At 39.0% G+C, this 27001-nt stretch overlaps 1 pseudogene; it reads right to left on the bottom strand.

Annotated features, from left to right (window-relative positions):
* Positions 1–1915: 1915 nt before the first annotated feature.
* On the bottom strand, positions 1916–26763 carry LOC101434702 (cullin-2 pseudogene; annotated as a pseudogene).
* Between the last annotated feature and the right edge of the window lie 238 nt (positions 26764–27001).

Consider the following 27001-nt stretch of genomic DNA (forward strand, 5'->3'; position numbering starts at 1 on the left):
TGATACAACCACTGGAGACAATACCTGTGGCTCTTAATCAGATTACTTTTATTTTCTAAAATGTATTTCCTCTTATATTACACAGTAAAGTAATTCTTGAGCTACTTCAAATATTTTCCCACTCTATTGGAGGCTTGGTATATATTATTTTTCAAGGATGCTGTAAGTCATTTTAAATTAAAAAATACTTTTAGGGTAGCAATTGGATGTCTATCTACAATTCTACAAAATGAAGAATATAGGCACTTATCTTTTATTTTAGGAAACTGCCTATGAGGATGATTTTTTTTTTCTTTCTTTTTTTTTTCGTAAGGACCAGGAAATGAAGCCAGATGATTCACGGGGCAGAAATGCTACAGCTATAGGTAATTCAAATAAAGCTTGGTTTGTTGTTAAAACTCACTATGTCATTTTAGACAGTTTTTTACCATGTAATAATGATAATGTTAAGTTGAATTGGGAAAATAAAGGAAAGAAAAATTACTCAGTGATCTTCATGGTGCAGTTGTAAGGACTTGTAGAAATTTCCTTTTAGCTTAAGATGTTAGTATGCCTAGCAATTATTCAGCAGTTTATGTAAAGTAACTTAGTGTTCCAAGAGTTTATTTTTTTTAACTGTTAATTTTGTCTTTGACTGTTTTAAGAGGAATTCAATTATCTTAATGTTTTCCAGCAAATTTCATGAAGGTTTTACTTTTAATTTTGTATGTGACAATATCACAAGTAGGAGAATTACGTGATATGAGTGTGGAAGCAATCATTCAGCTGATGCTGAATAAGGAATAAGAAATGTCCATGGACTTGAAATCAAGTTTTAATTGTGTGGTAAATTCATTTAATAGTTTTCCAACTCAGTTTACCCAGACATTGACTTTTGGAGAATGAAAAACCCACAGTAGCAAAAAATCAGTGTTATTTCACTATTACTTAACTGTGATGTTTCTCTCTCTGTGGAGGAAATTTTGAGAGATGTAAAACCCAACACATCTCTCAGCCTTATCCATTAGAGTACCTGGCGAAAGAGCAACCTTCTCTTCATACCTGACACGGAAAACTGTTAGAGACAAGGACTTTCAGAATTATGAGTGAATTTAGAGATCATTTCTCAGCCAATACTGCCTCTTTTCCCTTCTAAGATAATGCAATCAATCCATTTAAGTGATAAGTAAATACAGTTAAGATACTTTTTGATACTAGTATTTCTCCTTACCACATGAGTCCTACTAAAGAGATCTTAAAGAAAATAACATACTGGATCTTTTAAGGTTACAAATTCTATCACTAAAGGGAAATCTTCTAAGATTTGTCCTTCTATCTGTATTTTCCTTTTCCATCTATTTCTTGAGATTGCTTCCATTAATTAACCTCTTTCTCTTAAACCTTTTCAGATGCTCAATCTCCTCTCATCAACTTTGATTTCTTGTCATCTTGGTCTTTCATTTTTTTCTTTGTTTTTTCTTTGACAAGCAGCAATGCCATGCTTGTCATTTTAATGTAGATACAATTATTAGGTTATCTGTCATACTGCAATATTTAGGTTTTTAACATTTTATGTCCTTTAAAATACATTTAAAAAACCCAAACACATCAACTGCAAGTATGAGGGGGAGAAAAACCATGGTACCCAGTGAAATTTCCACATTTCAGCAATACTTCACTCATTCTTTTAATAAAGTTTTAAGGAATGTCATAATGACATAAGCTTGAAATTATCTAGAGGCACTTTCTTTGATGTTCATGATGTGGCATTGGTGACGTAAAAAGCAGAAAAACAGGGACTGTCAAATAACCAAATGATGGAGGCACAGGTCTGCTTTTTTCCCACAGGAACATACCAATGATGATGGCAATGATCTTCTTACACCCCCACTTGAGGATCTTCTTGCACCCCCAACTGGAGGACAATGACATCACGCTATGTACTGTGTTCATCTGTCTGGCTGCGTTTGGCATACTGTTTGCCTATCAGAACTTCAATGCACTTCCTTATCAGGCTGATACTTGGATTAAACCCAGCTCTTGACTGGCTAATCAACCTCTTGAATAAGGGCATTATGCCGAAGCACTTTTCGTGCTTTCGTAATAGGAGCTATAGCAGCTTGGAGGGACATTGTCCAGTCCTCATCTTCAGCACTTCTATCTGCTCCGATTCCCGTGGTGTGTCTTTCTGCATTGGGGTTGTAATTTTAAAATTTGTTCTTTTACTGCTGAAGTTCATGTTTAATGAAAATGAAGATTCTGCATAGATGTCTTCTTTGCTGAATCATGGTTAATCATTTTCACATTAAGTAATGATTTGTTTTTGTCAGTTTGCTTTCATCCTTCTGGGTGCTATCTTGAAGCTCTTTATAGCTGACAGTTTCACTGTCGTTAAAGACAAGAACCACCATTTGGTATGTTGTGACCATGGCTACATATGTTTTGCCCAAATAGTTCATTTTTATTTCACCCGTACAAAGATAATATAACCATGTAAGTTTCCTTCCACTGAAATGTTGGCTGTAAAATAACTTGAACATCTGTATACTTTTTTCTAATTCCTAGGGAACTGCAAATATAGATAGAGTCTGCATAAGAGACCATGCATCAGCCTGTAGAACAGATATTTGAAAACTAATTCCCAAAACTATTGCTGTGTCTTGACTTTGATAATATTGCTGAACTTATTGTTGAGATCAGCACTGACACTCATATCTGTGTATATCTGATGTAACTTTTTGGTAAACTCATAACCACAAGCTTGCTTTAATTTATTGATCATGGCTTCTTCAGACTCTGTAGACATAGATTACCCATGAATTAAGTGTTTTGCCAGCATGCTTACATAGAACTTTTGAAAAACGTCCTTATCATCACCATATTTGAAAACAATAATGAAGCTTGTAAGTTTTTCTACTTTCTCAGTAGATTTTGCTGATTTCTTTAGTAAATTGTCTCAGTACTTAGCAAGCAGTTAAGGTGCTTTGCAAACAGACTTGGGTTCCTTGTAATTTACTACTGGTGTAAGGGCCAGTAGCCAATTCACTCAAAAAGTGCTGATCATCATTCAAAATGGTGCTGATAAGTTGAACAGATTTACCAAGGACTTCTAAAACTGTCTCTACAAATAGTGTTGGCATAGTTTCCTGAGTAAGGTTACTCGTTGCTCTAAGACCCTCATCATGGATATGATTTTGCAGTTCCTGAATCATATGAGGTAAACCAGTGGACACAGCACAAAGTAAGACATTCATATTTGCCACGTCATTTTTTCCCTCCTGTTGAATGATACTATGGCATTCTGCATGTATGAACTGTAAGTGGCCTGATACCAGTCTTCACTGACATTCATGAATCACTTTAGTATATGAACTTGAATGTAAGTATTTTTGGCCTCAAATTTCTTCATCTTTTAACTCACCCAGAACCTTTTCAAAATACTGTGAGCAGCTCAATTCTTATAATAAATTTGAAGCTTCTTGTTTGTAATACTCTCCTGTTTCTGTTAGAAAGGGAGACTCAAAGATTTCCAGATAAAACTTTAAGGGCATTTTTTTCTTATGCTGTTCAACATCAACAAAGTTGTTAAGAACCCCATGGACTACTTTCTGGTTTGGGTCTTCTCCACCATGATAATTTTTTATTTCTCCACATATCCAATGCCAGCTCTGCTATCTCCACAAGCAGTTCATTCATATCTATACCACCATAGCTATACTGAAGGAGAGCTTCTGTCAATGTATTCTTCTAAATAAACGGTGTGAAAATACCTATATAAACAGCCCATATAGTTAGCACATTATATTCTTCCCAATACCTATGATACATAACAAGTACTTGTTCTTCAGCCTCCAGAACTCTCTCGTACAAATGCCGAACTTGATTTTCCAAAAAAATTGGTTTCTGTGTAAAGTGTTTCTCCAAGGGGTTCAGGACAGACCACACATAAAGCATAGCTATCTGAGAAGGGATCATTCCAAGCTGTTCTTTCACCTATTCCAATGTGACAGCAGCTTTGACTGTCCTTAAAAGTTTGTTCCATGTTTCACCAAAATCTACTACTCTTGGTTTCAAAGACTGTGTAAGTTTAGTGTTGAAAGCTTCTGCAGAAGCAGGACAAGGGGCAGGGGAGAGGGAGGGGGAGGCAGCGGGAAGGCGTAAAGGACGCAGCCCCCTGAGGGGGTGCAGGCGCTCAGCCCCTTGTCCGGCTCCCAGCACTGCCACCCCTCTGCTGCTGGGGCCGCCTCCCCAGCCGCCTTTCCTTTTTTAAATTCTCAGCATGATCTCCCCTTTCTGCAAAGACCCTGCATTATTGATCTTCTCTCCAATATCTAGCAAAAAATTCCCATCTTTCATTCACTGAATTCAGCCCTTAGCATGTTCTAGTTTTCTAGAGCATGCTGCATTTCGAAACCCCATGGCCAAAGCTCCCCAGCAGGGCATTCACTTTTCACCATCTGCCTCCAAGCTCCTTTCCTGCACCATTTCCACATCCACCCTTTCCTAGTGGTTCAAACTCTTGTCCCACGTGAACCCGTGCTTCCTCATACCCTTGTGTGTTATGCTGCCCTCTGTCTGGACTGCCTTTTACTGTCCCTTTCCCTTACATGAATCTGAAATCGCATCCGTTTTATTCATGTTATTAACCTTTTAACTCCAGTACCACTTTCGCAAAAACAGAAAACACTTCCTTCTCATTCTCCAGTTCAAAATTAATTGGTCTTTCTTGTGCACTGTTAGATATCTATTTCATTGTAGATTTCCTTGCATACATTTTTTCATTATGCTGGGACAGCAGGATACATAAAAAACTCATAATCTAGAGGAAAAATTTAATGCAGTCGTGTACTATTGTACAGGTATAAGAAAATTGCTCTGGGGTATAAAGAAGGGATGACAACATTTTCTGGGGGAGCTGAGAAATGCCTCCCAAAAGATATGACAGAAGAGTGGCGATTGCCTAGGAGAAATAGGAAGTTTTCCAGGGATTCTTCTTCCATTTAGAGAATTTTTACATCATACCTAAAGTGTGCCTGGCATTGTGTTAAATGCCGTAGATTGAAAAGAAAAAATAGTGGGGGGCGGGGCTGGAGAATGATGATAAAATAACCATTAGTCCCCTCGTTTTTTTCTTAAGAAGACAAAGAGCAACAAAACCTTTTTTCCTCCCTGTAACTCATTCAGGACATGAAACTGCAGTGTCCTAGGGATAAATATATTGGCATATAATAGGCACTCAAAAATACTTGCTGAAAATTTGAATACATAAATGAATAATCTTTACTCTTAAGACCTAAATAATCTAGTGGTGACTATAGGTGTGTATTCAAACACCATTTGGTGTGAAAAAAGGCAAATTAAAGCATAAACATGAAATTTTGGAACCACTAAGGATCAAATAACCCAGCCTTGATGTAGCCAGGGGAAGCTGAAGAGGCTATGAGGCTGAGCAGACGTCAAAAGAGTAAGTATGACTTTATTAGGGAAAGTGTTAAAAGTTCATTTAGAAGCAAAGAATCACCAAGACTGTAGAATATTCCAGAAAAGATCAATAACCTAGCATGGTTGGAGCATAGGGGAATGTGTATGAAGACTTGCTGAAAATGCGCTCCTGGTTTGACAGTCAACCTTCGATCGTGGATGCTATCTTTTGGCAAATTCGCCTCTGCTACTCCAGCCTTGGGACTCTAGGTATCCAGGGGAAAAGGTTTAAGCAAAGGATGAGACTAAGATTTTGGAGAGATTAATACGACTGTGTTGTGGAGATCAGCTTGAAGGCTGGAAACACAGATGCAAAGAAACCAAAAACAACCAGTTAGAAGACTATTTTGTAGTTTTCATATGAGAGGCGGTGGTGGGCTACCTAGGGTGAAACCAGTGGAAATGTATTTAGGAGATAAGATCAGCAAGCTTGGTGTTGGCTAGGATGTGGGGTCTGAGGAAGAGGGAGATGAAAAAGATGCCTCTTGATTTTATGGCTGGAGGACCTAAAATAGATGGTCGCTCTGCTATGAGCTAGAGCATTGCAAGGGGACGCACTCGTGGAAAGAGATGATTTTAAGTGCTGATTTGTGCATGTTGTGAGGTGTTTTCTGTATCCTTTACTAAGTGGCAAACATCTTGAGGACAGGACTTACATGTTTTCACTGTTTTATGATCAGAAAGGAGTTTATAGTTGGTGCTCGTAAGAGTTCCTGGTCAATATGCCTTTTTTTTTTTTTGCTAAGAGGAACTCTTCTTAGTCCTGTTGCCAAATTATGCTTATTCCACCTTGGTGCTTAATGAAATATTTCTTACATTACTTACAATATTTTAATATCATGGCACGTGAAGGGAAATTTCCCACTGACAAAGTTCTTGTTTCCCATTTGTTCTGAGTGGTAAAAATAAGAAAATTAATTATAAAATACCTTTTATAATTGGGATTAATCCAAGATTATGATGATTATGAAGCTTGATTAGCGAGGAAAAGAGAATCATTTAAAAATTGGGGTGTACTAATTAGGTATTTAATCTAAAGCTATTTATTATCAGTTGTTGTATCCCTGTCTCTGTTCAGAACACAAATTTAATAAAGGAGAAGCATAAACAATGTTGAATAAACAACAGGATATTGTGGCTCTAAAGTAAGGCAGCAGAAGTTTCCCACTGTTATTGATTGCCTCTCTGTTAGAAGTGCTAATCTTTTACAGATCTAGAGCCCACGGTTCCCAGTGACGCAGTTTGAAGAAACACAAAGCCATGCTGAAGCCAAAGAAATCGATTGCATAGAGGTATCTCCTGGTAGGCAAACAGCTTGGACATTCTAATATTTGTTGCCAGCAGTTAGTCATCTGACTTCTTTTCTGGGTGGCTAACTGGTGACTGATGTCACAGCAGGAGTGTGTTATTCTTACTGAACACATGCTAAGAAGCCACAGGACATAGACCCTGTGCAGAGCAGATCTAAGAACTAAGTAAAGATGGATGAAATGCTGGGTAAGGGGACAGTGGCAGAGTAGAACCTTCAGATGACTCCATCTGGGGAAATAGTGTGTATGCAGTGAGGATGTCTATCACAGCAGCCACCTATGTTTGTCACATCTTTCACCCACTCTCCTGCAAAGTGTTTTCTCACACTGTGGAGCCAGCCTCCCTGATACAGTTATCTTCTGTTCACTCATGCCAGAGGGAAATGATTTTCTGCAGACACTGCAGAAGTACATATATTGCACCTTTTCTTATTTCCCAGGTATTCTGGCATTACAAAATCCTGCCGCTGTTTACAAAAAGAAGAGATAGCATTGACAAAACAACTAGACTAATGAATGGAATTTAATTTATGCAACATTCACATAGGGTGAGCGCGCTGGGTAAATCTCCATGGCAGCCCTTTCCTCCCCTTCCCCTCTGTGATAGGTGCTGCTCCGCTGACTCAACTCCCCTTGAGAAGCTTGGCACTCAAGGTTATGTAAGCAGCACACTGATGTTCAAATATTCATTACAAGAATGACTGCGTGAAAAAGAAAAAGAAAACAAAAATGGAAGGAGGAGTCTGGGGTAAATTGCCACCCAGTTCAGCTAATATAAAGTGAAGAATAGAGATTTGAAAGCTAATTTGAAATTGGGGGTTTACCCTCTGAGTTGATTAATAAAATGGTTTGAGCCATTTCTAGAGTGGTATTGATTGGCTGCCAGCCCAAATAGATTTCAGTGCCATCCCCAACCCCCACTCAATAAAGCCAAAGAAAATTAATTTTAATTCATCATAGAAAAATAATAGTTTCTTCTCTTTATATAAAGTTAGCAAATTATTGTCACTAGGCCTATGTTTTTCTTTCTTTTGTATTATAAATTGCTAACTACCCAACAGGCAGGTTTGCCAGTGATCGGACAGAATGGACAGGCAAATACCTAAGTGCAAGTTCTTAAGAATTATTGAATAATTTGGGCCTGTGTACAGAGATGATTTATGATAAAGAATTTATTTCACTTATTTTCTGGTAATGAAAATATTCTAGCTATGAGATGCCCATCATAAACCGAGAAATAATTAATAGGGAACTTTACTTTGAATTGAAGAATTATAAATGCTTGGGTAGTTTTAAAGAGTATTAGGAATAATGGGCAGAGCTTACATGCTAATTTCTCCTCTTTAACTCATGGTTCAGGAAGGTATAGATAAATATTATCATAATGCTAGAACCATTTAGACATATCAGTCCCAATTCTTCCATTGATACAGAGGAAGAACAGGGCTTAGCAAACTTTCAATTAAATTTCTCTAGTAAACAACTTGAAGTTTCAGTTTAATTTTTAGGTTTGGACCAAGTTTATACAGTTACTTTGAGCTGTTTGGCTTATTTGCATAAAATGCTATCTAGTTTATAGGACAAGAGATTGCATAAGTATTAAATGGAAGTTTTCTCATAAAAATGGCAAATATTCTCACTATAAAAACAATTTGACTCTTTTCAATTCAGGGGAAGATAAATGTTGACTTTCCCTTGATCATTCTTCTAAATCCCTTACATACGCTTTGTAGAAAGATTACATTTTCAGGAGAGAGAAAAAATTTGTTTGGAAACAAGGGAAACAATGTGCAATTTCCCTACCATTCTTCTTGAAAATACATACAGAAAAAGAACTGTAAGCAATAAAGGGGGAAAAAGCACACGGCTGTTTTCCTAATATAGAATAGACCAGGATATGCTAACAGTTGAAACAGTAGGATGTCTTCAGTACCATCACTGTTTCAGGCCACCCTGACCTCTCATCTGGACAGTAACCAATGCCAAGCTGTTTCCCTGCTTCCTGTCTTTCTCCCATCCATTCTTACAGAAAGCTGGTGATCCTTTTGAAAACTGCAGATCTGATCTGATTGTTTTAGTCTCCACTTCCCACCCTTTCACTGGCTTCTAATTTTACTTAGAATAAAATTGAGCCCCCTTGGCATGCCCTGCAAGCCCCCTCTCTGGCCCTGGCCTTCCACGCTAGGCTTCGGCTACACCAGTCTTCTTTTGCTTCCAGAACACCCCAAGTTCATTGCTCCGTAGGGCCTTGTGCATATACGGGTTCCTTTGTCTAGACCATTATTACGGCAAGTCCTCTTGTCTTGGAGGTCATGTCCAAGAAGTCTTCATTGAGTACCATGTCAGAAGCAAATTCATTCCTCCTCCTCTTCTCCATGTTCTTTCAGCCATTATTTGCCCTCATGGTACCTGGTAAGTTTTTTTTAAAAAATAACTTATTACTGTTTTGTAATAGTTATATTTTATGTATTTTTTCCTTCCCACTAAACTATAAGATCTTTAAGGGCCTTAGACAGCCCTGATAGTATGTACTCAAAAAAAAAAAAAAAAAAAAAAGAAGAAGAAGAAGAAGGAAAAGAAAGATAAAAGAAAAAGGAGAGGGAGAAGAAAACAGTGGAGAAGGGAGAGGAGGAGGAGGAACTCACACAAAATATTTGGTGAATAAATAACTGGCTATATTTGTGTGTGTGTGTATGATATGCCTAATACATTGTTTTGAAAGTTTTCTCCTATTGTGAGCCATGGAATCAAATACAGATTTAAAGGTTGTTAAGGAACCATTAAATATATGTATACATATATAAGTTTTATATATATATGTATACATACATGCGCATCTGCTTGGAAAATAGAAATATTACAAATTAAAACAAGAAAAAAATAATGACCCAAGACACATCAAAGTTTGAGAGAATCCAATATCGTGGATGCTTATCTGATTTAAATGTGCAAACTTCTCAGAGTTCAGTCATTACTCATAATTAGGGTGACTGTGGAATTCCCAAACATTGTCTGACTACCATCTGGATCAACGCTTTCATTCTCTCCCTGGAATTTCATTTAGCGCTTCCAGGCATTTTGGTGGGTCACTTGCTTATTTCTGTAATGTCAATTTAAAATAAATTGCAGAATCTGATCAGCAGATCCTTTTAAAGGAATTTTCTCAGGGCAGACTACAGAAACTATTGTGCTATTTCTTTTTCTTTTTAAAGCATGTATGAGAAATGTCCTCATTGGATTTAGCATTATCATGTAACTATTTTGGCAAACATGTATTCTCCATTCTCAGACTCACCACAGATAATTATTGGTCTAATGCCAATTCGGTGGATTTTTCATGGTAAGAAAATGGCTATTAAAATGGAGCTTGCTGATATACAAGCAGGCAATTGCCTTGTTGGTTTTGTGTGATAAAATTATTTATCAATGCAAAACATTGAGAAAAAAATACACCAAATAGCAATCCTGGTAATGCCTTGCTTGGTACTAAGCAGATGATGTTAATAATTTGAGAACAATTTGAGTTCTCAAGTTATGATTTAAAAATCTCCTTTATTTGAATTTTAGACTACTTTTTAAAATAATACAAAAATCATTAGTCTTTTAATTTAACAAGGTGGGAAAAATAACATGGATATATGTATTTATAGTTGCTGTTTTGTCTCAGAAAGGAATATTTTGTTGCAGAATCACAGCTCTGCTACATCAGCACTCTCCCTACTGCTTTTTTTTTTAATTTAAGAAAAAATCTTTTTCACTTCTACTTGTAAGTTTACTGTGGTTAATTTGCTCTGTAGCGGACTAAATTCTTGAGCTGTGGTTCCATCACCTATTTCCACACAGCTATACAGGATTTGCATATACTTCTCATTTTTGTAATACATTCTATGCGTGTGCTACCAATTTTTCACATTCTTCAAACCTCATTGGCTGCCCGTCTTTTCCAGTGTGAGTTAACAGTTAAACATCTCGGCTAACATTCAAGATCTTTATTTTATTGATTTGCCCTTTAGCTATACCCATCCACAGCCCCCAAATTTAGATCAATAGAAACAATCCCTCTGTTTGTACCCTGTGGCTGCCAGCACAGTGGAGAAAAGTCACACAACTGTATAAATTGGTGCCACTACCAATTTATGGTTTCCAATTTCAGCTGGGCCTGCAACTGGGTCGATCACCCTTTTAACCATCTCTGGTCAGTTCCCATGCCCAGCACCTCAACTTTAAGCACCCTTCTCATGCCCTCCCTGGCTCCGTCAGCCATGAAAATGACCTTGACTCCTACTTTAAAAGAAAAAAAAACACTCACCAGAATTTTAGCTTTACATTTTTTCTTTAACTCAATCTAATTTCTAAATCGAGTCCCTGTTCTGTTAGGGTGGTAAACAGTTTTCTCCGCCAAATAGAGATTCTCACTGTCCCGGCACTCTCATCCTGGGTTGTGCTGATGGTTCTGAAGGGCACAGAGGGCGCTCTTCTCTTTGCTCTCACTTGGCAACAAAACACCTGCTGCACCCTGGATCCCTGCTCCGCTTCTTGATCTGTCATTGCCCCAGGTGTTCATAGAGACGGGCGTTTCTAAGTGCATGGTTCAGAGGCAGGAAATCTCTCCCTACTGCTGTGCGACCCTTGCACCCACGTGGGCAATGCTTTCTGCTGCTCCCGTGCAGTAAACAGGAATGCCTGCAGCTCGAGGTACCACCTCCTGAGGCCAGCACTTCTCCAGCCTGGCTGAAAATAAGGACTACCTGAGAAGCTTTACATTTATGGCTACCTGGGGCCCAAGAGCTTCACCTGGGCACTGGGTAGAAATTCAAATTCGCACACCCTAAACGAGGGGCTCTTCACATTTTTTGTACCACGGACCCCTTGACCAGTCAGGTGAAAACCATGGATCCCTCACTAAGTCCACACTCTGTATGTATTACTTAATAAATAGATCACACCAACACCAGCACGTCCCCACAAGAATACTGTTTTTGAGTTTCAGTTCAAACTCACAGATCCCTGGTTACGAAGCCCTGCCCTAGACCTACTGAATCAGAACTCTGGGGTGGTGAGGGGGGTGGGGAGTATCCTGAAATCTTTTGTTTTCCTTAAAGGAAGCAGACTTCCAGGTGATTCTGATACTGAAGGTTGGGAACCCCGCCCTGGTGAGAGCCTGAGTGTGGGTATAGTTCCCAGGTGATTTCAGGGTTCAGCCACGGATGCGCTCCACTGGCCTACACCTACCAGGTAACCTCCTTTTGTGGGTGCTCCCTCCTCAAGACAGCAGGTGAAATGAGATGTAAGTTCTCTTTGGTTTAGAACCCACAGCAAGATCTGGGCGTTTGCTACTTCTCTGCATGAGCGAGAAAAATGGAGTACAGGGCTTCTTTTCCTATGTCCCAGCAAAGCCCTACCGTTTTCCTTCTGGATCTTTTCATTCTCCTCACTCCAGGGAATCCTTTTCTTGTCTTGGGGGTGGGGGTGAAGAAAGGGACTCACTCTTACTTAGGAAGTTTGTCCCTAAAATGTTTTAATATAAGCCATGGGTCCTATCTGGTCTCATAAGCCCCTGATTTTGATATTCGAAAGCCAGGAAGCAACTCTACCCTCCTCCCCACACTTTCTGCTGCCACATCACAAACTCAGGTATGCAGAAAGGTTATTTTAATTTTTAAAAAACCTAGTTGAATTTTTATTTTGTGCCCCCATTCTCCTAAGGTGGTAGAAACTTAATCTCAATCAGTTCAGGAATCCCTCCGTCCTTTATACTGGGTTGTGTATCTTTTTTTGTGGGGAAGAGGGAGTTATGCAATGCCAAGGTGTCACACACAAGGGTAGCAGGAGCTGCAAAATCGGAAGGAGCTATGGGTGGAGGATGATGAATGTTTTCTCAGATACCTGCACAGAATGCTGATAGGGGACTGGATGGAGACAGCAATGCCTAGTGGGCACCTGCAGGTTCAGACGTGGAGGGCTATCATCTCTCCTCCTTCTCTTGACTTCTCTGGAAATTAGTAGGCTCCAGAATTTAGATAAAATACCCTGAAGAGGAGTATGTGTGGGGTCACTTAATTGAAAGATATTGTTTCAGCTACCGTAGCAGACAGAGGTTGAATGAGAGATTCAGTTAAGTAAGAGAAAAATCAAGAAAATTACATTATTTGGGTTTGTGGGCTGGGATTTTTCCTCTGTAGGGGGCAAAATGTCCTTGTCACATTCCTTTAATAAAAAAAGATTCAATAATTTGTTAAGACTTACAGGAAAACTAAAAGTACCTTACAAATTCCAATTATATCGCCCTTTCCTAGATTCCCCAATTTACCACATTTGTACCATCACTCATTCTTCTAACTATATCTTCATTGTCATTAGTCTTTTTCTAAATATTTTGAAGCACCATTACCCCTAAATACTCCAGTGTGTTTTCTCCCCAAACAAGGAGCAGTTTCTTATATAATCACTCTACAGTCCCCCAGATCAGGAATTCATTGATATAATACTACTGTCGAATCCACAGATCCCATTCACATTTTTCCAGCTGTCCTCAAAGTGTGTCTTCCCTTTCTGGTTAAGCATCCCATCCAGGCACACATGCTGTTTTAAGTTATTTTATCTCTTTAGGTTCCTCCAATTCAGAATACAGGTTGTCATTGGTGGTCTTTTCTTTTTTAATCTTTTATGCCCTTCACAATTTTATTCCAGGCTCTACATTCCATCAGTAGGATGATGCTCAGTCTGGGTCTGTCCGTTGTCTCCTCATGACTGGACACAAGTCAAAATCATGCTTTCTTGGCAGGAATGGCACAGAAACGAACAACCCATCAGGAGCACATGTGGCCATGCTAACCTTTCACCTGCTTCTTTGTTTGTGCCTGCCAGTCTTCTCCACTGTAAAGTCACCATTTCTTCCTTTGCATTTGACTAGTATTTGTGGGGATACATCCCAAGATTATGCTCATATGCTGTTGTCAACCAGACTTTACCCACACCCTGAAGTCCCCATTGTAACAGTGTTGTTAGTTGTCCTGGGTGAGTCCAATGAACTGGAGAGTAGGTGTTGCAACTCTGTTGAGATTCAGGGATTCAGGGCCCAAGTGGCACAAGGACAGCCCAAAGATTTTAAGTCTCTTGGCCATACACCTATCAACTCTAGTACTAACTATAGGTTCAAATAGAAGGGAAACCACAACTGAGTCCAAAACTGTCACATTGGGGAGCATAAATTCCAGAGTAGGGCCCACTGAGCTGTTTGCCGTGCCTATAGCATCTTGATCTTTCTAGAACCCTCAGGAGCCCAGCTATTTGGGACAATATTTACTTCAGCAATCATTGAGATCCTGCTGAGACGTGCATAAGAATAACCTCTGGAGTGACCTCCCAATTAAATTTTTAAAAAAGATTTATTTATTTATTTCTCTCCCCTCCTCCCTCCCCCCCCCCCACGCACCCCAGTTGTCTGTTCTCTGTGTCTATTTGCTGCATCTTCTTTGTCTGCTTCCGTTGTTGTCAGCGGCATGGGAATCTGTGTTTCTTTTCTTTTGTTGTTGCGTCATCTTGTTGTGTCAGCTCTCAGTGTGTGCGGCACCATTCCTGGGTGGGCTGCACTTTCTTTCACACTGGGTGGCTCTCCTTATGGGGCGCTCTCCTCACGGGGTGCACTCCTTGTGCATGGGGCTCCCTTAAGCAGGGGATGCCCTGTGTGGCATGGCACTCCTTGCGCACATCAGCACTGCACATAGGCCAGCTCCACATGGGTCAAGGAGGCCCAGGGTTTGAACTGCAGACCTCCCATTTGGTAGATGGACGCCCTAATCACTGGGCCAAGTCCACTGCCTCCCAATTCATTTTGAACTTTCTTAGCCATATAAACTTATTTGTCTTTACCCTTTCCCCCTTTTGGTCAAGGTTTCTTTCCAGTTGCATTGCTAGTTGGTGCTTGTTAGTAATCACTTGGTGCCAGGGAGGCTCATCCTTGGGAATCATGTCCCATGCTGTAGGGAAGGTAATGCATGTATATGCTGAGTTTGGCTTATTTAGAGAGAGGCCACATTTGAGCAACAAGGAGGCTCTCAGGGGGTAACTCTTAGGCACCCTATAACTAGGCTAAGTTTCAACTTCAACAGTAAAGTTTCATAAGTACAGTCATCAATGTCAAGGGCCCATCAATGGTCTGTCCTCCTTTCTCCTCACTGGCCCTGTACTTGAGGGAATTTATGCTGTCCCATTAGAGAATGTGGCAGAGCTCCCCAGGATGGGAATTTGATATTCTTTTGGTTATTGTATGAGACTCCACCCACTGTGACAATACCCCATAAACACTTGAACACATTCATATGCCCAAGGTGGATCTTCTCCCATTCATTCCCTATCACTGACACCCTGTACCAATGATCCTCCCCTGCCACCATTGTAACCATTCTGTGATCCAAAACTTCTTCAAAAATGAAGCCAACAAAATGATCAAATGCAATTAATAAGAAAATGAAATAATAATTGATAATTTTAGAAATAACAAGTATGTCCATTTTTTAAGACTACTTCAGAGTTCTTTCTAGATTGCCTCCTTTCTATGTGTGTAATTGAATTCTTCAACAGTGACAAATTTGACTCTCATTAGCCTCAATGATTTACTTTATTCAGTAGAAACAATTTCTCAACCACTCCTATCAACTCCATTTCCACATCTAAGTGACCTCTCTGTTTATCCTACTTTGTAAAAGGTCACCAGCCACATTGTTTTTTATCAGCTAACCTTTTCCTACTTCCTCAGGTGCCTGTGGGCACACTGCTGTAAGTCTTCATGTGCTCCCTTGACTCTCCTCTCTGTGCTACCACACAGTAGGTCTGTTGCTGGGAAGGGGAGGAAGGGAAGATGGTGAGGAAAGGTTCAGGTGCATTTCATTCATTTTCTAACCAGCTATTTTCTCCCCTATCAAACCTGAGATTCTTGAGATTGAGAACAGAAGTTGAAATTATATCAACCTTGTACTCTTTCTTCATTATAAGCTGTCTTGCATGCAGTAGGTATCAATAAGTTGTTGATGAATTAATGAACTTGTCTTTCCTCTGAATTCAAACTCTTGGCTCACTTCAGACATTTCCATGATTCCTACTCGTGTTAGTCATCTGGAAGATCTTGCTGATTACTCTGTCTTCTTTTGAATGTTGAGTTGGTGAGTGTACCTTGGTGTTTAAGTGTCACAGGGTGGCAAGTGATGTTAAATATAATTTAAGCCAGCATTTGAAAAATAGCTGATTGTCCAAGTTGTATTATCTATACCTTAGTATCCCTTTCCCCATTTTATTCTAATAAATGTTAGACACTAGATATTTCTGTTCTAGTTAGTCTATAAATGGACTTTTGTTTGTTTTCTTACCTTTAGTAGAGCCTCATTTTGGGGAAAGAGCCATGGACAATGATTACAGAAGAAGACAGATCTGCTGGTATGGAAAGTAGTGGTATGGAAGGAAAGCTCCAGAATCTGTAGTAGGGGAGATAGTAAAAAAAAAATCTAGAATCTGTAAATCCTCTTAAAACTTCATTTATGTGGTTTTAGGTAAGAGAAAAGGAACTGTGATTTATATATTTAAATTACAGTTGATTTGAAGAGCTTGCACCATAGACAGAGTGGCATAATAGGGTTTTTCCACCTTTTCCCATTCATGGCAGGCATTCTTTCCTTCTGACCTTGAACTCCACTTCCATACTTTTCTCAATACAATGTTCCAGGTAAATACTACCAATCAGTAAGAGCTGAACTTGAATGTAAAATTTTTGGCACATATGGTAGATTGAATGTACCCCAACAAAAGACATGTTCCCGTTCTTAATATGTATTCCTGTGAGTGTGAACCATTTGTAAAGAGGACCTTTTGAAGATACTATTATTCGTTAAGGTTAAAGTGTGGCCAAATTAAACCAGGGTGGGTATTCATCTGTATTTCTGGAGGCCTTATAAAGCAGAGAAATTTGGATGTTGCAGTCAGCAAGAGAAGCCAAAGATGTAGAAGCCAGAAATCAGAGAAAGCCACAAGGGGAGAACATGGACATTATCATGTGATGGAGGGTTGCCATCACCAGAATGCTCCCAGCTGTGGGAATAAAGCATGGTCTTACCACCATTTTGTTTTAGACTTCTGCCTTTAAGCATGAGTTAATAAATTCCTGTTGTTTAAGCCAACCCAGTATGGTAATTATCATGGCAGCTCTGACTTAGACAGCAAGCCTTACCAGTTCTAAAATAAGTACCACCAAAGACCCTGTGTCCATTACAGCAACATCTTATTTTCCAATATAGTTGAGTATACACTAATGTCAACTTTCTGATCTTTGCAGGATGTATGTTTGGAAACTACTAGGTTCCACAGCTTTTGGTATAAGAAAATGATTCTTCTTTATTTTCCCCCATTCTCTCCTTTAATATCACCTGTGAAAATTCTACCACCCTGATTCAATATAAGACTTTTCATTTTTGATCATTACAAAGGTTGAGCTTTGATAGATCTTGACTAATGGTATTCCTAGTAAATCTTATTTTTAAATGTGTATTTGGATCACTGAGTTAATTATGCAGGTATAAATGAAAGGATGCATAAACATATGTGGTTTTGCTTTTTGTCTTGCCTTTCTCTAGCATGTGGGATAAATCAAAGCAGCACGCAGCTGGGTAGAGGTAAAAGATATTATGCATGAAGCCTCATCTTTTGCAATATTATATAGAAAAAACTCTTATTGTTTATCATCCTGCTCCAAGAGAATTCCAACATCTCAGAAGTGGTATTATTGACTGTTGGAACACAATGAAAGTTGGTAATGTCATAAAAGGTTTGTCCATTTAGGTCAGGCCAACCAATCATTAGTTAAAATCAATGAGCTAAGCTGTATTGCGTGTTTGCTCAATTGAGCTTTTAGAACTTTTCCCATAGTAATGGTTATTCTTTCCAACTGGATGCTAGTTGTAATCAATAGCCAGTACTCTATTGGACATAAGAATGATGAAGTAAATATGATGCCTTTCATCTACTTTAATCAAGGTTTTCACGCTGCTACAGAGGAGACAGTTCCTCATCTGGCAGCCAGAGTGGTAACAATGGTTGGGTTCAGATGTGAATGTTTGGAATTGCTTAGTTGGAACAACACAATGTGTCAGCATTAGTCCACATATAATCAGAACAGTTCCTGTTATGTGTGGAGAAATGGAGTGACTGAGAACCACATGTTAGCCTCCATGTAATGTTAGAATCTCAGAAATGCTAATGGGAAATACACATGTTGCCAGGAAGAGATGTGACCTATCCTCTGTGTTTGAGTTCCAAAGCCTAACTTGCCAGGTCTGGCACACTTTAAAATATAATTTGGGTTCCTAGGGGATTTTTTTCTGTTTTAAATTTATTTTATCTTATTTATTTTTAATTAATTTTTCATTTTTAAAGAAGATTTAGATTATATAAATGCTACATAAAACAATATAAGGTGTTCCCAAATGCCCCACTCCCCTCCCACATTTTCCCGCATTAACGACATCTCTCATTAGTGTGGTACATTTGTTACAATTGATGAGCCCTTATTGAAGCATTGCTACTATCCATGGGCTACAGTTTATATTATAGTTTAGAGTCTGTCCCACCCAGTTTTGTAGATTATGACAAAATATACATTGGCTTGTATTCATCACTGCAATGTCATGCAGAACAAATCCAGTGCCCCCAAAATGCCCCCATATTACACCTATTCTTTCCTCTCCCATCCCTCAGAACTTCTGGTGGCCACTGCCTTTCCATCAATGATAAAGAGTTCTTCCATTGCAAGAATAATGTCTACTATTGTAGAATAACAATGTCTACTATTGTAGAATAACAAGTCTACTTTAGTCCATTGTTCATTCCCCAGTCTTGAGGATTTGGTGATGGTGTTGCCCACTCTGTGATACTTACATTCAATCTGTTCTTGCTTTCCTGTGAAAAAATCCAGTGAATACAGCTCTCAATGTCACTTTTACAAAAACCAATTTGCCACAATAAGATATTTTGGTGATACTTGCTCTGATAGTTACTCTTTTAAAAGCTGTCTGTTGACAAGGTTAAGTGATTGCTTAGAATGCCAGGGGAACCCTCCAAACACTCTGTGTATTTATTTGCTAGTGCTTTCCAGTTTCACTGGAGGTCATCTGTAACTCTCAAGCATGGCTTATGTCTAATCCTGCATCGATCCAAAGAAATAATAAAAAAAAAAAATGGTGAGGAGGGGTGGGAAAATGGAGAAATTAGGTCATGGGTTTAAACTTTTTAAAAATCGACATATGATGAGATTGATAAAGAGAAAGGTTGGAAGTCATCTGGAGGTATAAACCACAATGCAAAGTTTAGGGGATCCTTTCTGTCTTATTCCCTCTCTTGAAGCAGAGTCTCCCCTCTGCTCGTTCAGTTTGTTTTTTTTTTTTAAAACATAGTTTATCTGCCTTACTTTTGCCAGTAAAATTTCCTTTGTTGCTGAGTCAGTATTATTTTTGGCTGATAGAAATCTGACACCATGCCTGACTAAACAGAATTTATTTTTCACATATAAAAGAAATCTGGAGATACAGTGGTACAATGGCTTGAGGCAACCATCAAGAGCCCAGGTTCCTTTTATTTTCCATGCTATGTCCTTTGTGTATAGTTTTGTCCTGAAGCTCACAAGATGGTTTTTCCACCTATAGGTCTCATGTTAATGTTTCAGGCAGAAAGACAGGGTAAGGTTGAAGGGAGAACCATGTTTGAACTGAGTATAGGTTTTACAGAAGCTCAACCCAATAGACTTGCCCTTATATCTTATTGGACAGAACTATTGTCATATGACTTTGGCTTTGAGTGACTCTCTGAGGGTGATGGACATTTTTAATTTGGGACATTGCCATACCAATTAAAATTGTAATTCTGTAGGTAATGATAAAAGGGAAAACATATTGTGTAGGTAGCTAGTAACATCTGCCACTGTTGTCTACGTAGTCAGCTCTAGAACATGTCTGCTGGTTTTTCCAGTAGATAGTCCTAAATTGCAATGATCTCTTAGCCCAACTAAATCATTCTTTAAGGTGCCTCAAGTTCGCTCTCCAAATTACAGATCTGACTGGTTCTCTTTTCCTGACTCTCACCTGCCTGTGCTCTACTCCATGCACCAGGCCTTCTGAACCACACGAAGTACTGGAAACCCAACTGCTCTGCCATGTCTCTGTGTGCTTGTACATGCTGCTTCATATCCTTGTATTACCTGTCCCCTCCTGGGTCTATTTTGAAATAAGTACTCTTTCTGCAAGGCACTGTAATCTCCTTGCTGGGCCAGTGCTTTGAACATAAATCTGTTATGATTTATATCACTCTTCTGAAGTTGTTGCCCCCAAATTGTGAGTTACAAAAGGGATCACATCTTATTTACTCATGTCTTATTCATATGACCAATGCAGTAAATCTGCATAATTACTCTTCATGACTGTGTTACTTTCCATTTTTGGCATCATACATCTAGTATAACAAATTTTTTCCTATGGGTGAAACAATTTGTGTAGATATCGTATAATACTTACAGGACCTATTCATTAATGTTTTCTATAGCATATGTTTAAAGATATTAGAGGTAATGACCAGAACCAACAAGGGTCCTCTAGAACGTGGAGAGCAATCCAAGGACTATCACTAATGCCTGTAGAAATCCAAGGTCCACATATTTAAGAACCCAAGGCCCTAAGAACTACATATGCACATTCTTTTCTTGCAGGGATCCTGATGTGAGGCAGCAGAAAATTGGGAAGGAATTCTGCCACTCACTTGTTCAATCCAGAGAAAGTCAATAAGATGATTAGATTCTGACTTTGCAACTGCAGCTCCTCAAATTGATTGACATTCAGTACCCAAACTCACTTCCAATTTTCACTATTTCATTCCCCAGCCCTTTAGTTATATTGATATTCTCTCTCTCTCTCTCTCTCTCTCTTTTTGGCATAGTGGCAAGTATAAGATAAGGTTAAAGTCATTTATTTGAGTTACATCTTTTTTAATCATCCTGAGATAACCAAAGAAACTTAAATTGTGCCAAATTAACTCCCAGAAAGCTTTGTAAATTTTTTGTGAAACTCCAGACTTTCTCCTTAGCATTACCCCACATCTCAACAAATCCAAGATGGTTTTCATGTAGGTACTTTTCATTGAAAAGATTTTGTTAAAATATCACCAGAATGTTGTAAACATCATTTGACCATGTTTTATCTTCAATAATTTGTTTATATATTTTGAAAAGAAAGACTACTAGGTTTTCATTAGAAAGTTAATATTTATACATGTTTTTAGGTATTAGAGTAAAATATATTTTTTAGAACCAGTGCCCAAAATTATGAAAATCTTCCATGTCAGTTACTACTCTGAGATATTTTTGTCTTCCTTGTTTTGGAAAACAGTTTCCTAAGTCTTTTTTCTTTTTATGTGTTTTTTTATTTGTTTGTTTTACACTTTTCTTTAAAAATAATTCATCTTTGCATGCAGTTGTTTATGTTTAAGGAGCCATTTCTATGTTTGCATTTAGGGAAACATATCTCCTGCATAAATGCAGAGTCCAAAGTTCCTGATTTTATCATGGGAGGCTGTGTTTGTGGAAATCTTCAGAGGAAGAAAAGAAGGATTAGTGTAGAGGAAGAAAATTCTGTGCTTGACATAGTGTCCTGTGTTCTGGTTCTCCAATTTCTGGTGATACTGGATATGTGTGACTTTCATGGGCTCTGAGATATTTTCTCAGGAGTAAAATATTGATATGAAATCTTTTACATGCAGGGCTCAAGTGACTGAGCATAAATTCAATTTCAGAAGAGAACACAGTTGAAGACAAAGGAGACCTTTTTCCTGGCACATGATATCTGGAAAGAAAGAATTATACGAAATGTTTTACGTTACTGCAATATGGCTTTGCCAAGTTTCAGAGCTTTTCTCCTTTCTCTTTTTCTTTCCTCCCTCCCTCCCTTCCTCCTTCTCTTCCTCTCCTCCCCCTTTCTCCTTCTCTTTCTCTCTCTCTCCCTCTTCCTCTCTCAATTCTGTAATCCAAGTTGCTCTAGTCTGAATTAACTTTTCTTCTCCAAACTCCTATAGTATTTGGTCTGTATCACAAGCCTAGTCACTTTTATCAAATGTCTTATAGTGTTTTCCAGTTGTTTCATAGAATTTTTGTTTTCCTGGTGCTATTGAATCTCAAAGACTTCACAATGCTGGTTTCACAGTGGACCTCTTTTCTGAAGCACATCTATTCATGGAAATGAAATAGGGTTGAGAAAATTGGAATGCTAATGAATAATATTCCTATAGTGCTCACCTTTAGAATTTCAAAATACTCTTTTTTTAAAAAAAATGAAGATTGCATTTTCTTTAATAGTCTATTATTAATCAGATTTTACAGAGGAACAGAGATTGGAGCTATTCATCTTTGCTTATGCTGCTAGTGGTAGAAATGTGAGAGGCTTTGATTTGTTGACTTTCCAAGCTAAACAAAACTAGCATCAGCTTTGAGAGTTGCATGTGTTCTATTGAGCAGGCCTCAGCTTAGCTCTGGTGCCAGCTCCTTGCCAAGATTAGTAAACACAGACACCCCTGCTGAGGTTGCTGCCAGACATAGTATGATGAGTGATCCTGGTAAAAGCTGGAGGGCAGCTTGGTGACATTCTTTTTGCAAACAGATTGCTGGTTCTTGGCTTCTTAAACATACTTACATGCACAAACTCTTAGGAAGGAAAGTAAACTATGGCCAATTCTATTTCATAATACCCTCAAGTCAACTAACTACAAGGGGAGTTTGGGAAGCATCCTTTTCTGGCTTTCCTTTCATGAAGGAAGTATCTGGTTTTTCTGAAGTTTTATCATTAAGATTATCTCTAGTCATTTGCAAAACCCATACTTATGGTGTGCTTCTGAAAAATTTCTTCAGTTTCCCATGTGATGGAACAGAAACTTTGCCTTTTTTTATTCATAAAAATGCCAATAACTAGGATAATATTAACATAATTTCATAAGTATATTCAAACACATTGCCAACAATTAGCTTAATACATTTTATGATTTTGAACTGATAGGATGAAGAATCCATACTAGAAAAAACAAGACACTCAAAGACACTCAAAAATAGTGTACTTGATATTAAGAAGGTAAACTGACAAGTTGAAAGTCCTTCTAAACTGAGTAATCTGGAAGATAATCCTAAGTGCACAATTTCATTACTTTCTGAACACACACAATATGTTCTTATTTATTACCTCTACACTACATAGCTTGATGAGAATTTCTACAAACTTTACATTTGTTTAGATCCTTACATAAACTGGACAGAGGCAGATCAAGTATCAATATTTGTATATACTATTAGACTGGTGGCTATTAAAAAAACAGAGGACTACAAATTTTGGAGAGGATGTGGAGGAATGGAAACCCTTGTCCACTGCTGGTGGGAATGTAGAATGGTGAGCCACTATGGAGGACAGTTTAGAAGTTCCTCAGAAAGCTAACTGTAGAACTGCCATATGAGCCAGCATTTCCACTGGACATGAACAGGGACATGAACAGATATAGGCACACTAATATTCATAGCAGCATTAGTCACTATTGCCAAAAGTTGGAATCAACCTAAATGCTAATCAACAGAAGAATGGATAAACAAATTCTGGTATATACATAAAATGGAATATTGCTTAGCTGTAAGAAGGAATGCAGTATTAGCACACAGGATAACATGGATGAATCTTGAAGAACTTAGGTTGAGTGAAGCAAGCCAGGTACTGAAGGAAAAATATTACATGACCTCACTCATGAATTAAGCAAATTGAGCAGATTCATGGAGCTAGAGCCTGGAAGATAGGTTTAGAAGAGTTAGAAAGGGAGGAGATGTTTGTGAGTCATTGCCCATAAGGGCAAAATCTATGAAAAGGTGTAATTTTGTAGTGGTGCGGTGGAGGGGCATGACAGTGGTGTAGTGATACTTTCGGGCTGGGTGGTGCTGGATTGTCAAGGGGGGTAGAGTGGGGAGGGTGGGTTGGATTGTCCATGGAACTAGGGGGAGGGTTGGGGGATGGGACTTGGCAGGTGCATGGTTAAAACGTTGGGGATATTCTTTCTGCAACATGGCAGGGGAGGGTTACTGGTTTAGGGTGTTGGATATGGGGGACATGCAGGATAGGGCATACCAGGGGCAGGTTTCTAGGGAGTGTGTGGGAGTTCATCTTGTCATAATGGGTTGTATCAGTGGGTGGAGGCCCACATAATAAGTGGGAAGGTGTTAGAGTCCCATCCTGGGGAGTCCTGCTATGTTCTCAAATAGAGGGGGAGTCTCTTGAAAGCATAGGCAATGCCTAATAGGGGAAAACAGAGCAGTATGTCAAGCCCTCAATGTTGTTGCAGTAATTATGAATCTTGATCTTTAAGGAGTGAAGCCTGGTGGTTGCCATAGGTCCCAAGAGGAAGGGGAGGGAGAAATAGAATAGATGGAACATGGGACATTTTGGGGGTGATGGAAGTGTTCTACACGATCTTGCAATGATGGATACAGGCCACATTAAAACCTAAGACATAAAAGTCCAAAATGTAACCTGTAATATAAACCATTGACCATGGTTAGTAGCTGTGTTTCAATATTTGTACATGAATTGTAACAAATGTACCATCCACATGAAAATGTTATTAATAGGGAAGGGGGAAAAGGGGGAGGATGTGGGTATATGGGAATACCCTATATTCTGTACATGACTTTTCTGTAAGCTAAAACTTTGAAGACAAAATGAAAAAAGCAAGACACTGGGAGAATAAATAGAAGAAAATGTCACTATACATACAAGGCAAGACATCTTACAGTTATGAAAGACATAATGCCAAAACACTTAAAAAGTATTTTTTCATTATTTTTTATTCCAAATCTTTTTTCATTTTTTAAAATGTTTTTATATTTGATTTCTTATTTTTAAAACTATCATTATTTCATTTTATTATTGTAATTGGCAATTTTGTTGGCTTCATTTTTGAAGTTTTAGATCACAAAAGGGTCAAAACTGTGACAGGGAAGGATCATTTGTGTGGGTATCAGTGACGTGGGATACATGGGAAGAGGGTCACCTGGGCATACATATAAGGCATATAAATGTGTTCAGTTGCCCATGGGGCATTGTCATGGTGGGTGGAGATTCACACAATAACCAAAAGAATGTTGAATTCCCATCCTGGGGAACTCTGCCACATTCTCTAATGGAACAACAAGAATCCTCTGAGTACAAGGGCAGTCACTAGTGAAGGAGGATGGCCTGTTGATGGGCCCTTAATACTGATGACTGTACTTATGAACCTTTACTCTTAAAATTGAAACTTAGCCCATTATTATAGGGTGCCTAAGAATTACCTCCTGAGAACCTCCTTGTTGCTCAAATGTGGCCTCTCTCTATGCCAAACTCAGCATATAAATGCATTGCCTTCCCCCCAGTGTGGGACATGACTCCCAGAGATGAGCCTCTGTCACCAAGAGATTATTAACAAGCAACAACTAGCAATGCAACTGGAAAAAGACCTTGACCAAAAGGGGGAAAGGGTAAAGACAAATGAGTTTATATGGCTAAGAAACTTCAAAGTGAGTCAGGAGGTCATTCCAGAGGTTACTTTTATGCACATTTCAGCAGGATCTCATTGACTGCCAAAGTAAATACTACCTCAAATAATGGGGCTCATGAGGGCTCTAGAAACATCCAGACACTATAGTCAGGGCAGATACCTCAGGAGTTTGATGCCTTGCCAGCAGGCCCTACTTTGGAATTTATGCTCCCCTGTGTGACAGAGTTGGATTCTGTTGTAGTTTCTCTACACATGACTCTTCTGACCCTTTTTTAAACATATAATTAGAACTATGGTTGGCAGGTGTACATCCAAAAGATTAAAATCTTTGGGCTATCCATGTGCCAACTGGGCCCTGAATCTCAATGGAATTGCAACACCTACTGAGTAAGTCATTGGATTCACCCAGGACAACTAACAAGGAGACGATGACGGACAACAACCATCCCAAGGAACCAAAAGAGTCTGCAACTGCAAGCAAGAGGGTCCCATTCATCTGCCTCATGGGATCTAAGCCCCCTCTCAATTAGAGGTGGAGTGGATATCACATCCCAGGATCCTCAAGACTGGGGAATGAAGTATGGACTAAAGTAAACTTATTGGTGGTCTACTATAGAATTATTGTGATTCTAGCAATGGAAGAAATTATATTATTGATGTGGAGGCAGTGGCCACTAGAAGTTCTGAGGGGAGGGAGAGGGAAAAACAGGTGAAATATGGGGGTATTTTGAGGACTTGGGAATTGTCCTGAATGACATTACAATGGCAGATACAGTACATTACATATCTTGCCATAACCGACAAAATTGTGAGGGAGAGAGTGTAACCTGCAATGTAAACTCTAATCCATGCTTAGTGGCAATGCTCCAAAATGTGTTCATCAATTTTAAAGAATGGACCACACTAATGAAGGATGTTGTTAATGTGGGAAAATTTGGGAGGTGTGGGGAGTGGGGCATATGGGAATCCCCTATATTTTTATGCAACATTTATGTAATCTAAATATCTTTTTAAACATGAAAAATAGATTTTAAAAATTTGTGGGTACAGTTGAAATGAAATATTCCTCTAGATCAAACAGTGGGAGTTGCTGTGGTTTGTCTATTTACTCTGACTTGCTCTATTTTGTATCATCCCACCTGGTTTAGATTCCCAAGGCTGCTGTAAAAAAGTACCATAAACTGCCTGGCTTAGCACAACAGAATCATATTGTCTCACGGTTCGGGAGTGTAGAGTCTGAAACCTGGAGGGGAGAAGGCTTCCTGGTCTCCTCCTAACTTCCGGAGGTCTGTGCTAACCTTGGGGGTTCCTCGGCCATTGGCCCCAACTGCAGTGTCTGCCTCACCGTGCACACAGCATTCTCCCGGGTGTCTGTGCCCACCAGTCCTCCCCTCCTTAGGACAGCCATCGTCCTGCACTAGGCCCACCCATCCTCACTAGTCACATTTTCAAAACCCTATTTCCAAAAAGGTTGCCTTCATGGGACCAGGACTTGGGCCTTGACCATCTCTTTTGAGGGGACATGGTTTAACCCATAGCACTACCTTCCTTAATTTTTCCATCCCAGATGGGAATATTCCTCTTCTAGATAAAGACAGGGTTTCTGTCTATTAGTTGTGCCCAGCTGTTTACACTGTCATTACTGA

The sequence above is a fragment of the Dasypus novemcinctus genome, chromosome 20, assembly GCF_030445035.2.
Source record: "Dasypus novemcinctus isolate mDasNov1 chromosome 20, mDasNov1.1.hap2, whole genome shotgun sequence".
Lineage (NCBI taxonomy): Eukaryota > Metazoa > Chordata > Mammalia > Cingulata > Dasypodidae > Dasypus > Dasypus novemcinctus.